This window comes from Giraffa tippelskirchi, chromosome 4, assembly GCF_054371585.1.
Source record: "Giraffa tippelskirchi isolate mGirTip1 chromosome 4, T2T-mGirTip1v1.2.pri, whole genome shotgun sequence".
NCBI lineage: Eukaryota > Metazoa > Chordata > Mammalia > Artiodactyla > Giraffidae > Giraffa > Giraffa tippelskirchi.
Window position 1 is genome coordinate 154889345 of NC_137278.1, and position 13444 is coordinate 154902788.

Below are 13444 nucleotides of genomic sequence, written 5' to 3' on the forward strand. Positions count from 1 at the left end.
CTGAAGAGCCTGCGTTATGCAACTAACACCTGGTGTAGCCAAATAAATATTTTATTAAAAAAAAACAGACAAACACAGTGGTGTCATTTAACTTGTTTCTCTTTCCCTTATATATCCTGTAAATTGATAGTTAGATTTATTTATCTGGCTGCACCGGGTCTTAGCTGTGGCTTGTGGGCTCTAGTTTCCTGACCAGGGGTTGAACCTAGGTCCTCTGCACTGGGAGCACGGGAGTCTCGGCCATTGGACCACCAGGCCAAATTCAGGTTTGATTATTATTACCTCTTTTTGTTTCTGTTGTTTGACAGGATTATTTCACATAGGTGGTGAAGTGTGCCTCTGTCAACATGTATAATATCTGGTTGTCTCTCTTTGTGGGACTTCCCAGGTGGCACTAGTGGTAAAGAATCCACCTGCAATGCAGGAGATGTAAGAGATTCAGGTTCGATCCCTGTGTCAGGAAGATCCCCTGGAGAAGGAAATGGCAACCCACTCCAATATTCTTGCCTGGAGAATCCCATGAACGGATGAGCCTGGAGGGTTATAGTCCATTAGGGTCACAACGAGTCAGACACAAGTGAACTGCCTTAGCATGCAGCATGTCTCTCTTTTTGTCATATTGTCAGCCATTGTTCTTCATTGCCTAGATCCATTATTTCAGTAGGGCTTTCAAAATTGTGATACTCTAGTTATAACATTCCTTCTTAATTTAGTAGTTGGAACATCTCATTTCTACCACTCTTAATTGTCTTGTATAGATCCATACTCCTACATAGTATAATTTTCCTTCTGCTTGAGGGACTTATGTCAATATTTCTCATAGTACAGGTCTGCTGGTGATGAATTTTTTTCATATTTTGCCTGAAAATGTTCTCATTTCACCATAATTTTTGAAAAATATTTTTGTTGGGTATAGAATCCAAGGGTGACAATATCTTCTTTCAGTAGTTTAATGATGTTGCTCCACTGACTTCTGGCTTTCATTGTTTTTAAAAGAAGTCTATGAGCTCATTTGGGGTGTGTATATATACCTTTGCATCGTTCCTGGTGTCTGGCATACAGTAGGTGCTGAATTAAAATTTTAGGAAAATGAATAAAGAGAAATCTATGATCACTTGGCCATGACCAACCAGGACCATATGGCCATACTCATGACTGGTATGTGCTTCAGACTTGTCATAAACAGTGGGCACCAACTGTAACAGCTGTCCTCTGGGCATGTCCCTCTTCCTGAGCTGAGTTGGCAGTGTCCAGAGCACTCCCAAGAATGTGGCTTTAAATATCCTGACCTTGACAATTCCAAGGCCTTTGATGGAGGGCGTGTAGAGTTGAGACACATGAGTCACTCAAGGTGCCACAAAAGTGTGACTGCTCCACTGAGGCTCTCAGAATGCTCCTTGTCCTGAGGTGTGGTGGAAGGAAGAAAATAAACATGGAGAAGCCTAGTAAACACTCCCCGACATTTGACACATTCCTCCTTCCCACAGATGTGTCCAGAACTCTCTGCCTGAACAAGGGGTACTGGCAGAGGACCCCAGCTATATTCACTGCCAGTTCAGTGTCTGGATAAGGCCACCCCAATAGGTGCGTAGCAGGAGCAAACAGAATCAAGGGGCAGGGAAGCAGGGACACAGGGCACATCAGTCTCTGGGATCAGAGTCTGCATACTTCCCAAATCCACGTTGGCTCTGAATACCTGTGCTTTTCCGGTCTAGTGGGCAAGTCTCTGCCAAGCTCCACTTCTGTGCCCTACATAATGCTAGATACTATAAGGACAAAAGGAGACCTGTTGTCACTAAGGAATTTAATCATTTCCCTAAATGCAATTTCTCCCAAAGTGAGGTTTCCCAGTCACCTGCATGTGAACCATCAGGGACATTTGTTAATAGTGAAGATGCCTGAGCTCAATCTCAGACAGAAGGAATCATATTCTTTAGGAACGAAGCCCAAGAATTAATACTTTTTTTGGGGGGGGAGGGGGCCACACCATGAGGCTTGTGGGATCTCAGTTTCAAATCAGAGATCCCAGGGATGGAACCGGAGTCCCCCACAGTAGAAGCACAGAGTCCTAACCACTGGACCACCAGGGAATTCCCAAGAACTGACACTTTTAGTAAATTTCTTATATACATAAAAGTGTAAGAAATATTGCTGTAATGTTTTATCCCTATGAAGTTTCATTCACTGTATTTGGACACCTAAGAAATTCTGTTAGAGTTGAAGTCTCTGGCCATTGGCACCTTGGCTCAGAGTTTCTTTGGCACTGTAAATCTCTCTATAGGCTTCCAATCTATTTGCTTCTGATGGATTCTGTGAGCTACTACACAAAAGCAAAAGTCTTGCTGAGACTAGTCTCTGGGTCTCGTGTCTAGTGCAGGTATTTCTTTCTTTAAGCAACAAACCTCAGTGCTCTTCCAGACTCTCAGCCTTACCTTAGGATAGCTATACCTTAGGACAACAGGAGAGGCACCCCAAGTCTGGTCCTTGCCTGTGGGCTATATCCCATGTACATATTAAGGGAGTGAAAACCAGGAAGTACTTAGGAAAGGACATGTCCCAGTCTTATCTCCTGCGATATATACCCCATCCCTGCTTCTGCTTATACTCATAGACTCTGGGGCAAAGCTTTGGGGATTTTACAATTCTGCCAGTTTCCAGAATCTTAGCCATTTTCTACCATAGGCAGAAAGAGCTTCTCTTAGCAAAGCTCTATTTTCTTCCTTTTCTCTTTTTGGGTAGGCTAGTTTGAACATAAGTTTACCTTTTTATAGTACTTTACTAATAGCAACAAGAAGGAACCAACCCAATCCAACACTCTGAATTTCTCTACTAAGTAATGTGCTGCTATAACCACAGCAGGCACATGAGCTGCGTTCCAAGGTACAACAGGAAACTATATAACTAGCTGGATCGGACTGTTAATTTTTCAACCCAAGATAGAGGGGTTATTACTTGCCCTTCATCTTTCCTCTTTGGTTGAATCACTTTGGGGCTGAACCATTTGTGTGGCGTCTTACTCATGGCTTCCCTGGTAGTTCAGATGGTAAAGGATCTGCCCGTAATCAGGAGACCCTTCGATCCCTGGGTTGGGAAGATCCCTGGAGAAGGAAATGGCAACCCATTCCAGTATTCTTGCCTGGAGAATTCCATGGACAGAGGAGCCTGGCAGGCTACAGTCCATGGGGTCACAAAGAGTCAGACACAACTAAGCAACCAACACATATTACTCATGGCACTAATTGCTGTACTAGTTAGGACTCTTTAAGTTGGAATAAACAAAAATCCAACTCAACTGGCTTAAACAATAAAGACAATTTACTGGCTCACATTACTCTAAAGTCCAGAGGAAGAGCTCCTCTGAGCAAGGCTTGATGCAAGAGCTCATACAGTGTCACCAAGCACTTCGCTTCCCCACTCTGTCACTCAGCCTTTCATGGTGGCTTCATCATCATGTTTCATACAGTGGCCTTCCATCAACTTCAGGTTCAGAGTTATAAAATGGTCACAGCAATTTCAGACTCACATCCTCATACTAGTGACTGCTTTATAAGTCCTGAGACTCATACTCTCTCATTCACTTGAAATGGATCAAATGCCCATCCCTGAGTGCCTCCTATATGCTCAGTTGCTCAGTCGTATCCGACTGTTTGTGTCTCTATGGACTGTACTGGTTTTTCCGGTAGTCATGTATAGAACTGGGATTTGGATCATAAACAAGGCTGAGCACTGAAGAATTGATGCTTTGAAATTGTGGTGTTGGAGAAGATCCTTGAGAGTCCCTTGGACTACAAGGAGATCAAACCAGTCAATCCTAAAGGAAATCAACCCTGAATACTCTTTGGAAGGACTGATGCTGAAGCTAAAGCTCCCAAACTTTGGCCACCTGATGCAAAGAGCTGACTCATTGGAAAAAACCTTGATGCTGGGAAAGATTGAAGGCAAAAGGAGAAGAGGGCAGCAGAGGATGAGATGGTTAGATAACATCACCAACTCAGTGGACATGAATTTGAACAAACTCTGGGAGATAGTAAAGGACAGAGGAGGCTGGCATGCTACAGTCCATGGGGTCACAAAGAGTCGGACATGACTTAGCGAGTGAACAACAACCCATGCCTGAACCAGCCACTGTGGCCAGTGTGCTGAGTAGCTAAGGGATAACTGGGGATAAGAGCGCACCCCACCCAAATCCCAGGGCTGAGAATGGATGAAATCCTCTAAAAGGGAGCCAGGTACTGTGAAGGAGTTTATAGCCAAATGCAGAGGGGAGCAGACCTCTGAAAGGTATTACCAAAATGAGGTTAGGACTGTAACATTAACCAGGGGGGATAAAAGAAGGTGCACCTATGTCTGCCTGGAGAAATTTAGAAAGAATTCCCAAATGTTGGCAAGGATGTGGAAAAAAAGGTGCAGCCATTATGGAAAACAGTAAGGAGGTTCTCTAAAAAACGAAAAATAGAACTATCATATGATCCAGCAACTCCACTCCTGGGCATATATCCAGACAAAAATAAAAACACTAATTGAAAAGGATACATGCATCCCAATGTTCATAGAAGCACTATCTACAATAGCTAAGACATGGAAGTAACCCAAGTGCCCATCAACAGGCAACTGGCTTAAGAAGATGTGGTATAAATTATACAATGGAATATTACCCAGTCATAAAAAAGAACAAAATATTACCATTTGTAACAACATGGATGGACCTAGAGAATATTATGCTTAGTGAAATGTCAGACAAAAAAAGACAAAATTATAGAATATCACTTGTAAGTGAAATCTAAAAAACAATACAAATAAATGTTCATGTAAGTGACAAATAGACTCATAGGCATAGAAAACAAACTTACAGTTAAAAAGGGAGAAGGCAGAGGGGGAATATAAATTAGGAGTATGGGGTTAACTATTAGATAGATATGAACTATTATATATAAAATAGATAAACGACAAGGCTATCCTGTACAGCACAGGTAATTATCCTCATTATCTTCTAAGAACCTATAATGGAGTATAATCTTCAAAAATGCTGAATCACTATGGTGAACACCAGAAACTAACACAGTATTGAAAATCAACTATTCTTCAGTAAAAAGATTAAAATTAAAATAAACCTAAAAGACCTCATCGCCTTTATTTGTCACTGTTGGCCTCTCTCTTTGACAGGTTTCATGGACACAATACTTTCTTGGTTTTCCTCCTACTTCCAGGCTGCCAATTTGTTTCCTTTGTTAAATTAAGTTAATGGTGTTGAAACTGGCAATGAGCTCATAGGAGGGTGTGGTAGTATTTTATACTTCTCTGTGTTCTACACATCCTAAAAAAACTTTTGAAGGACTTTTTTTTGGCCTAATCTTGGAACTGACTGAAATCTCAGTTCCCTGACCAGGGATGGAACCCAGGCTCGGCAGTGAAAGCACCAAGTCTTAACCAATAGACAGCCAAGGAATTTCCCGGAAGAATAACTTTTATTTTTATCCTATGGAGTGAATAGAAAAATTTTATTGATTATAGTAGATATGCATTGAATGTATATATATTATATATATACATAAATGTATACATAATTAATGAAAATTAATTTTTCTTGGAGTAGAGTTGTTTTACAGTGTTGTGTTGGGCTTCTGCTGTACAGCAAAGTAAATCAGTTTTATGTATCCATGTATCTCCTCTTTTTTGGACTTCCTTCCCATTTAGGTCACCACAGAGCACTGAGTTCCCTATTGTACACAGTAGGTACTCACTATTTATCCTAGTTATCCATTTTATACATTGTATCAATAGTGTATACATGTCACTGACTTCCCTGGTGGTCCAGTGGTTAAGACTTTGCCTTCCAATGCAAGGGATGTGGGTTGGATTCCCAATTGCAGAGCTAAGATCCCACAGTTCAGTCCAGTTCAGTCGCTCAGTCGTGTCCGACTCTGCAACCCCATGAACCGCAGCACACCAGGCCTCCCTGTCCATCAACAGCTCCCGGAGTCCACCCAAACCCATGTCCATTGAGTCAGTGATGCCATCCAACCATCTCATCCTCTGTCATCCCCTTCTTCTACTACCCTCAATCTTTCCCAGCAGCAGGGTCTTTTTAAATGAGTCAGCTCTTCGCATCAGGTGGCCAAAGTATTGGGGTTTCAGCTTCAACATCAGTCCTTCCAATGGACACCCAGGACTGATCTCCTTTAGGATGGACTGGTTGGATCTCCTTGCAGTCCAAGGGGCTCTCAAGAGTCTTCTCCTACACTACAGTTCAAAAGCATCAATTCTTCAGTGCTCAGCTTTCTTGATAGTCCAGCTCTCACATCCATACATGACCACTGGAAAAACCATAGCCTTGACTAGACAGACCTTTGTTGGCAAAGTAATGTCTCTGCTTTTTAATACGCTGTCTAGGTTGGTCTTAACTTTCCTTCCAAGGAGTAAGCATCTTTTAAGATCCCACATACCTCAGCTAAAAAAATCAAAACATAAGCCAGAAGGGATACTATAACAAATTCAATAAATACTTTTTAAAAAAAAATTGTGCGTATATGTCAACCCCAAGGAGATCCAACCAGGCTAGGAGATCCAATCAGTCCATCCTAAAGGAGACCAGTCCTGAGGTTCACTGGAAGGACTGATGTTGAAGCTGAAACTCCAATACTTTTGCCACCTGATGCAAAGAGCTGACTCATTTGAAAAGACCCTGAAGCTGGGAAGGACTGAAGGCCAGAGGAGAAGGGGACAACAGAGGATGAGATGGTTGGATGGTATCACCGACTCAATGGACATGAGTTTGGGTAAACTCCAGGAGTTGGTGATGGACAGGGAGGCCTGGTATGCTGCAGTCCATGTGGTCGCAAAGAGTCAGACATGACTAAGCGACTGAACTGACTGACTGACTGTCAACCCCAATCTCCCAATTCATCCCACCCCCAAAATAATTTTTAAATGAAGTTTCTTTTCTCATCTCTTCCCTTCTCCATTTGCCACAGTTGTTCTCAAATGAGTACAAAAGTGCACATAAGCATTGCCTGGGAATCTTGCTAGAACCTTGCTCTCCTGGCCCTGCTTGCCTCAGCCCTGCTATCTTCTTGACCTTATCTCTGACCTTATCTCTACCCACACTGTGGCCTTATGCTAACATCACTCCAGCCACTCCGGCCTTCCTATCTGTCCTCAAATACACTGAGAAGTTCTCTATGACCTTTGCACTTACACAGTCACAAACAACAGGATCCCTGCTCAAATACTACATCATCAAAGCAGTCACTCTGAAATAGTGTGCACACAAGCACATGTTCAATCACACGGACCTGTTTTATTGTCTGCATAGCACTTAGTACTTACTAACCAAAATTATCTGGTTTTCTTGGATTTTGTCCACTTGTTCCCTATTATCTAGCCCTCCTGGAAGGTGCGTTCCTATTTACTGCTTTATCCCAACTCCTGGAAGATTCAAACCACTTGATAAAGGGAATTCCCTGTGGCCCAGTGGTTAGGACTCAGTGCTTTCACTGTCAGGGCCCACATTCAGTCCCTAGTCAGGGAACAAAGATCCCACAAACCACTCTGTGTGGCTAAAGGGGATAAGAAAAACCTTCTTGATAAATATTGTTGGTTGAATGAATAGATTTATGCCTGCGGAACTCAGGAGAGAGGGCTGGGGGTGTGGATTTTGGAGCTGGCATCACAACAGTAACAGCTGAAACCATTCCATGAATCGGTGTGCCCGGTGAGGGTGGGTAGAAGTGAGGAAGACCAGAATAGAACCTAGGAGATGTCTACTGAGTGGAAAACGGGAAAGGTGCCTGGGAGGGAAAACAAGAAGTGGCCACAGAGGCTGCAAAGAAGCACTGGAGGAAGACTCGGCCTAGAAACCCAGGCAGAAAAGAGTTCTGGAGCAGGAAGTGGGGGACACAAACAGCAAAGAAGCAACTGAATAGCAAGGTGCCCACTGGATTCTGGTCACCAAGAAGTTACTGGTGAACATCCAGTTCCTGCAAAAGGAGGGGCGACTGGCAACCCATGAACATCATTGGATAAATGCCCTACCTCCTGCCATATGTAGGGACAATTCCAATGTCCCTCAGAGGGTCCCAAGCAGCACTGAGCCCCAGGGTAACAAACCCAAAAAAAAGTATGCCCTTTATTGGTTTGTCTTCAAACCTTTCCACTACCCTCTCCTCTGCTCCCTGGGAACCTCCCAGGTAAACCATTAGCATTTGAATCCTTCTCAGGCTCTGCTTTCAGTGAAATACAGATCCATTTCTCTTTCAGTTTTTCAGGAAGAGAACAAGACTTTCCCTTACATCTCACGGTTCAGAACTGGACCATGTATGTGCCCATGCATAAAGAAAGGGGATGACTGTGATTGGTTCAGACCAGTCATGACCCATTCCCTGGGGCTGGGCACAACATCCATGGAAAGCATCAAGCTACAACCCAGCTCCATCTCCAAACCATCATGATTCCCATGACTAATGAGTGTGAGGACCCTCACAAAGATGGCATGCACATCTTAACCCCCACACATTCCACCCCTCCCCAACCTGCACCAAACATAGCTATCCATAGCTATGCACTGCCGGGCATTCAGTTCACACCTGTGCTCTGCAGGGCACCGTGCTAACTGCTAGGGAGGGGCCTGAACACAAGTACCACAAAATAGAGTTCCTGACCTGAAGGGCTGTATCATCTAGACACATTATACACACAGGACAATGAAGCAGACATAGACATCAGGACAGTTGAGTCGGAATCACAGGGGCAAGAGTTATCAGTCAGAATAGATTAGGTTATGCTGAAGAAACAAACACCCCCTCTGATTTATTTATCCTGCAATAGCCAGCCCTCACAGTGGACAGAAGGTTCTGCTCCATGGTGTCGTGCTCACTCCAAAACCCAGCCTGATGGAGCAGCCAATATATGGATATTGTTGAACCAGAGGGAAAGAGAGCTCAAGAGGGTTTTGAATTAGCAATTGAATTCTTGGCCTAGAAGTGAAATGTTTGACTTCCACTCGCAACCCATTGGCTAAAACTAGTCACGTGGCCCCATCTAGCCTCAGAGAGCCAAGGAAGTGAGAGCCTACCATATGCCAGAAGGCAGAGAGGCAGAGATATTTGGTGAACAGTGCAAAGACTTCTAGAAAGCATGAAGGCAGAATGGCACTTGAACTGAGCTTTGAAAAATAATTTAGTCTTAAATAGATGAAGTTAGTGGGGAGTGGGGAGGACCTGCCAAACAGAGAGCTGTATAGGAGAAGGTATGGAGGTCTCAAAGTGCCTAGCAAATGTGAGCAAAGTCAGGCTTCATGAGGAGTGAGAATGAAGCTGGGGCTGGGACTAACAGGAAGGCTAGGTTTAGACTCTGAAGGTCTTTGAGTATCAGAATATGGGTATTATACTCCTGTAGATTATTGGCAACGAGGTGCTACCCAAAGATTTTTAATCAGGTAACTAACATGATCTTATTTGTGTTCTAGGAGGATAACTTTGGTAGAAAAATGGGAAGGAGCTTGGAAGGGACAGAAACCAAAGCCTGGGAGACTATAGGAGGCTGCAGTAATAGTCCAGACGAGGTATAAGGTGGAATTGAAGCAAGGAAAGTGCTGAGAAGATGTGCAAGAAGAGACACTTCCCGTCTAGAAAGGATCACTGCCTTTTTTATACAAGGGCAGAGAAAATAGTTTAACAATCCCCAAATACCATCACCCAGCTTCAACTGTTCTCCACACACGGCCAATTTTGCTTCATCTATGCCCCAACCTCCCTGCTTCAGTCCACTCAATTATTTTAAAGCAAATCCCAATTACCATATTATTTCATCTATAATTTGTTCACTATGTGCCCTAAAAGATAAACACTCTTTTAAAGAGTAACTACAATACCATTATCACACCTAAAACATTAGCAATAATTACTTAACATTATCGAATATCCAGCAAGTAGCAGAATTTCCTTGATGATGTCTTTTTTCCTTCCAGTTGGTTTATCTGAACCCGGATCCAAATAAGGTTCACACACTCCATTTTGTTCTCTCTATTTCTCTCTCTTGTCATTTACCAGCAGAGGATTCTGGGTCATTTGTGTCCTAAAGAGTTGGTGAAACTCTGGATTTTGCCCTGCTGTCATTCGACATCCTTGTTTTCCTGCTGCATTGCCTGTGAACTGGTGGCTGGATCTAACACTTCTCCCCTTCGAACAGGAGCAGAGGGAGGAGAAGGGAAGGAGAAGTGGGTCATTATTTACACAACACCTACTATATGCCAGGCACTGAGTGGGTTCTATAAAGATGATCTATTCTATTATGAAGATGATCTCATTTCTTCCCCACCTCAACCCTTTGAGATGAGTACGCATGATCATTGCTTTGACAGGTGAAGAAACTGGAACTCAGAGATGTTAAACAACCTACTCATTTCACAGAGCCAGAAAATGAAGGAGATGGGTTGGAACCTGGTTCTGTTTGACTCCAAAGCCCCTTCTCTTTCCACTGCCCCAGGGTGGGGAAGGGCCTTGGCCTACAAGTGGCAGTCAGGAAGGAAACCTAGCTATCCTAACTCCCAAGAGAATTTCCGGATTAGTGATAGACATTATGACTTAAGACGTGCCAGGTGCCTTACATACATCACAAGTACCTAAATGATAGATGCATCATTATCCCCATTTTACAGGTGGGTAAACTGAGGTCCAAAAAGGGTAGGTGGCTTGTCCTAGGCACTGCAGTCAATGAGCAGAATGCATCATTATCCCCATTTTACAGGTGGGGAAACTGAGGTACAGAAAGGGTAGGTGACTTGCCCCGGGCACTGAAGTTGGTGAGCAGAATGCATCATTATTCTCATTTTACCGGTGGGGAAACTGAGGTCCAGAAAGCATAGGTGGCTTGTCCTGGACACTGAAGTTGGTGAGCAAAGTCAGGATCCACTCCCAGGCTGGTCTGACAGCAGACCCCATGCTTCCCACCGCTGCCCCCTGTGGGAACGCCTCCAGCCTTCCTGGTGGCCATGGCAGGATGGAGCTACATGCTGAGGCAGGGATTAGCAGGCCGCCTTTCCTGTCCAGAGCCTGGAGAGTGAGCTCTCACTGTTGGCCTAGCCCCCACCAGGGATGACGTAGGCTCAGCTCACAGCAGTGAGGCAGTGAGCGAGGGCTGGCCGCGCCAGCCCCATCAATCTTGGTGGCATGGACTCCCTCCTAGAGCTTTCTCACAAGGCCCCACTCCCTACTGTGGTGGAGCAAGGATCCAGGAGGAGCCCATTCAAGGGAGAGCTGGAGGCCACGCCAAGAAGCCCTGAGAGCCCTCTTCCTCCCCAGAGCTGTTGCGGACAATTGAGAGAAAAACCGGGACATTCTCCCCACCAGGGTATTTTGTATGCTTTGCACTTGCTGCTGCGTTTCCTTCATCTAAAAGCTCTAAAATTTCAAATAAAAAGGTACAATGAAAGCAGCAGCAGGATAAATAGCCACAGTGATCTGAGCTGAAACCCTGCAAGCTTTATTCACATCTTTAGAAAAACTCTGAAGGCTCCTAGTAGCAGCTGCAGTACAAAGCCTCACACTTTAATTCTAAGGCTGCCAGAAATAGGTCTGTCAGGCCTGAAATATCACTGCATTTCATTACTCTTAAATGTGCATTACCATCTCTGCCTCATTACCAGCTGGGGGGTATTTTCCAGACCAACTCCAGAGAGAACTGGGAATCTGGGACTTGTGGGGAAGGGGAAGATTGAGCTGGAGCTAGGACGTGGGGATGAGAGGGGAGATCCAGAGGCTTAAACCTGACGAGAACATAGATCAGATGAAGAGCCACAGAAGTGGAGGTTTCTGTTACTAACGTGGCCCCATCAAGCAGGCACTTGGGAGAGTGTGATGTCACCAACCTGGGTGGGGAAGCTGGGAGGAGACAGGAAGAGGCAGGCCACTGGGGCAGCAATGAGGACAGCTGTTGAGCCAATAGTGGGGCCCGAAGTGGAGGGTAAAGGGCACCGATCAAGGCCTTCATGCCTGGTGGCAAGTAGGGACTAGTCAAAGGCAGATTAGGCCATAAGGGCCTGGGGAATCTGAAATCACAGGGACAAAGAAGCCAATGATAAATCCCAGAGGGAGATGGCTGCTGGAGATGTGGAAGTTTGGAGCTGGGAGAAATCTGCATGTTTATAATAATACTGACACTCAGGGTGGCTCTGAATAATTCAGTAGGCACCGTGATCTCGTTACAGTGCGTGTCCCTGGGGTACAAAGGGAGAAGGGATGGATAGGCCCAGGCCGGCTGCCGACGCCTGGCTTTCTGAAGGGCATGACAGATGGGCCAGCGCTGGCCACCACCCAGTCACGCTTTGCATGGTGATTGGTTTTCAAAGGAGAACAGGGTTTGTGAATGGAGCCAGCTTGTTGCTTGCTGCCTTCAAATGGATGCTGCTGGGTCGTGTGGCCAACCCGGGCCCCCTTATGAATGGGGCATCACTGGTGGGTGGTGAACAAGCCAGAGGTGACTCCCCGTCCCCTCCCCCTGGCCCTGATGAGGCTGAAGCAGGAGGAAGGGGGAGAAGTACCCCAACCCTTCTGTCTGCTGACAAGTTTAACCCTGTTAGTCCTTCTCTGTGCTAGCCCTGTAACAGCTGCTGAAACAAGTTCAGTTGCATAAACACACAAGAAAAGTTAGGATGCAAGTTTCTTTTTCTTTCATGTAAAGAAGTCCAAAAATAATCAGAGATCTAGGCCCCTTGCATCTGCTGCTCTGCCATCCTTAGTCCTTACATACCACCCCTGGCTCAACATGGCTGCTCATACTCCAACATCACGTCCACATTCCAGCCATCAGGAGAAAAGATGAGAAGGGACCCAGGGCATATGCCAGTCTTTTCTTTTCTTTTGTGCAGTTTCCCAGAAGCTGCCACACAAAAGCTTACACTTAATACATCAAAACTTAGTTAGATGTTTATACCTTGCAAGAGAGGCTGAGAAATGTGTTCTTTGTTTTATTTGGCTATGTGTTTCCTGGCAGATAATTCATGGTTCTATTCCATTTCTGCATATCTTGCAAGTGAAACACTGTCCGTTTCAGATTATCATTTCCAGGATATAATGAACATCCATGAGGGAAAGGCAGAACAGTGCCTGTTGTAAAAGTTTTGGGTTCCCCAAGTTTGGAATCCTCTCCTGAGATACAAGCCACTGTGTGTCCAGGCATCATCACCTGGCTATCTTTGTGAAGCCCTATGGGAACTAAGGCCGATACTCCTCTGTGACTACTGCTGTAATAAACTGTCATTTATCTCTGACCCAGGAGTCTCAGCTGCCCAGCAGCTATCACAGGGACTAATTTACTAGTTTGTAAATAGAATAAGGAGAAGGCAATGGCACCCCACTCCAGTACTCTTGCCTGGAAAATCCCATGGATGGAGGAGCCTGGCTGTCTGCCGTCTATGGGGTCGCACAGAGTCGGGCACGACTGAAGCGAC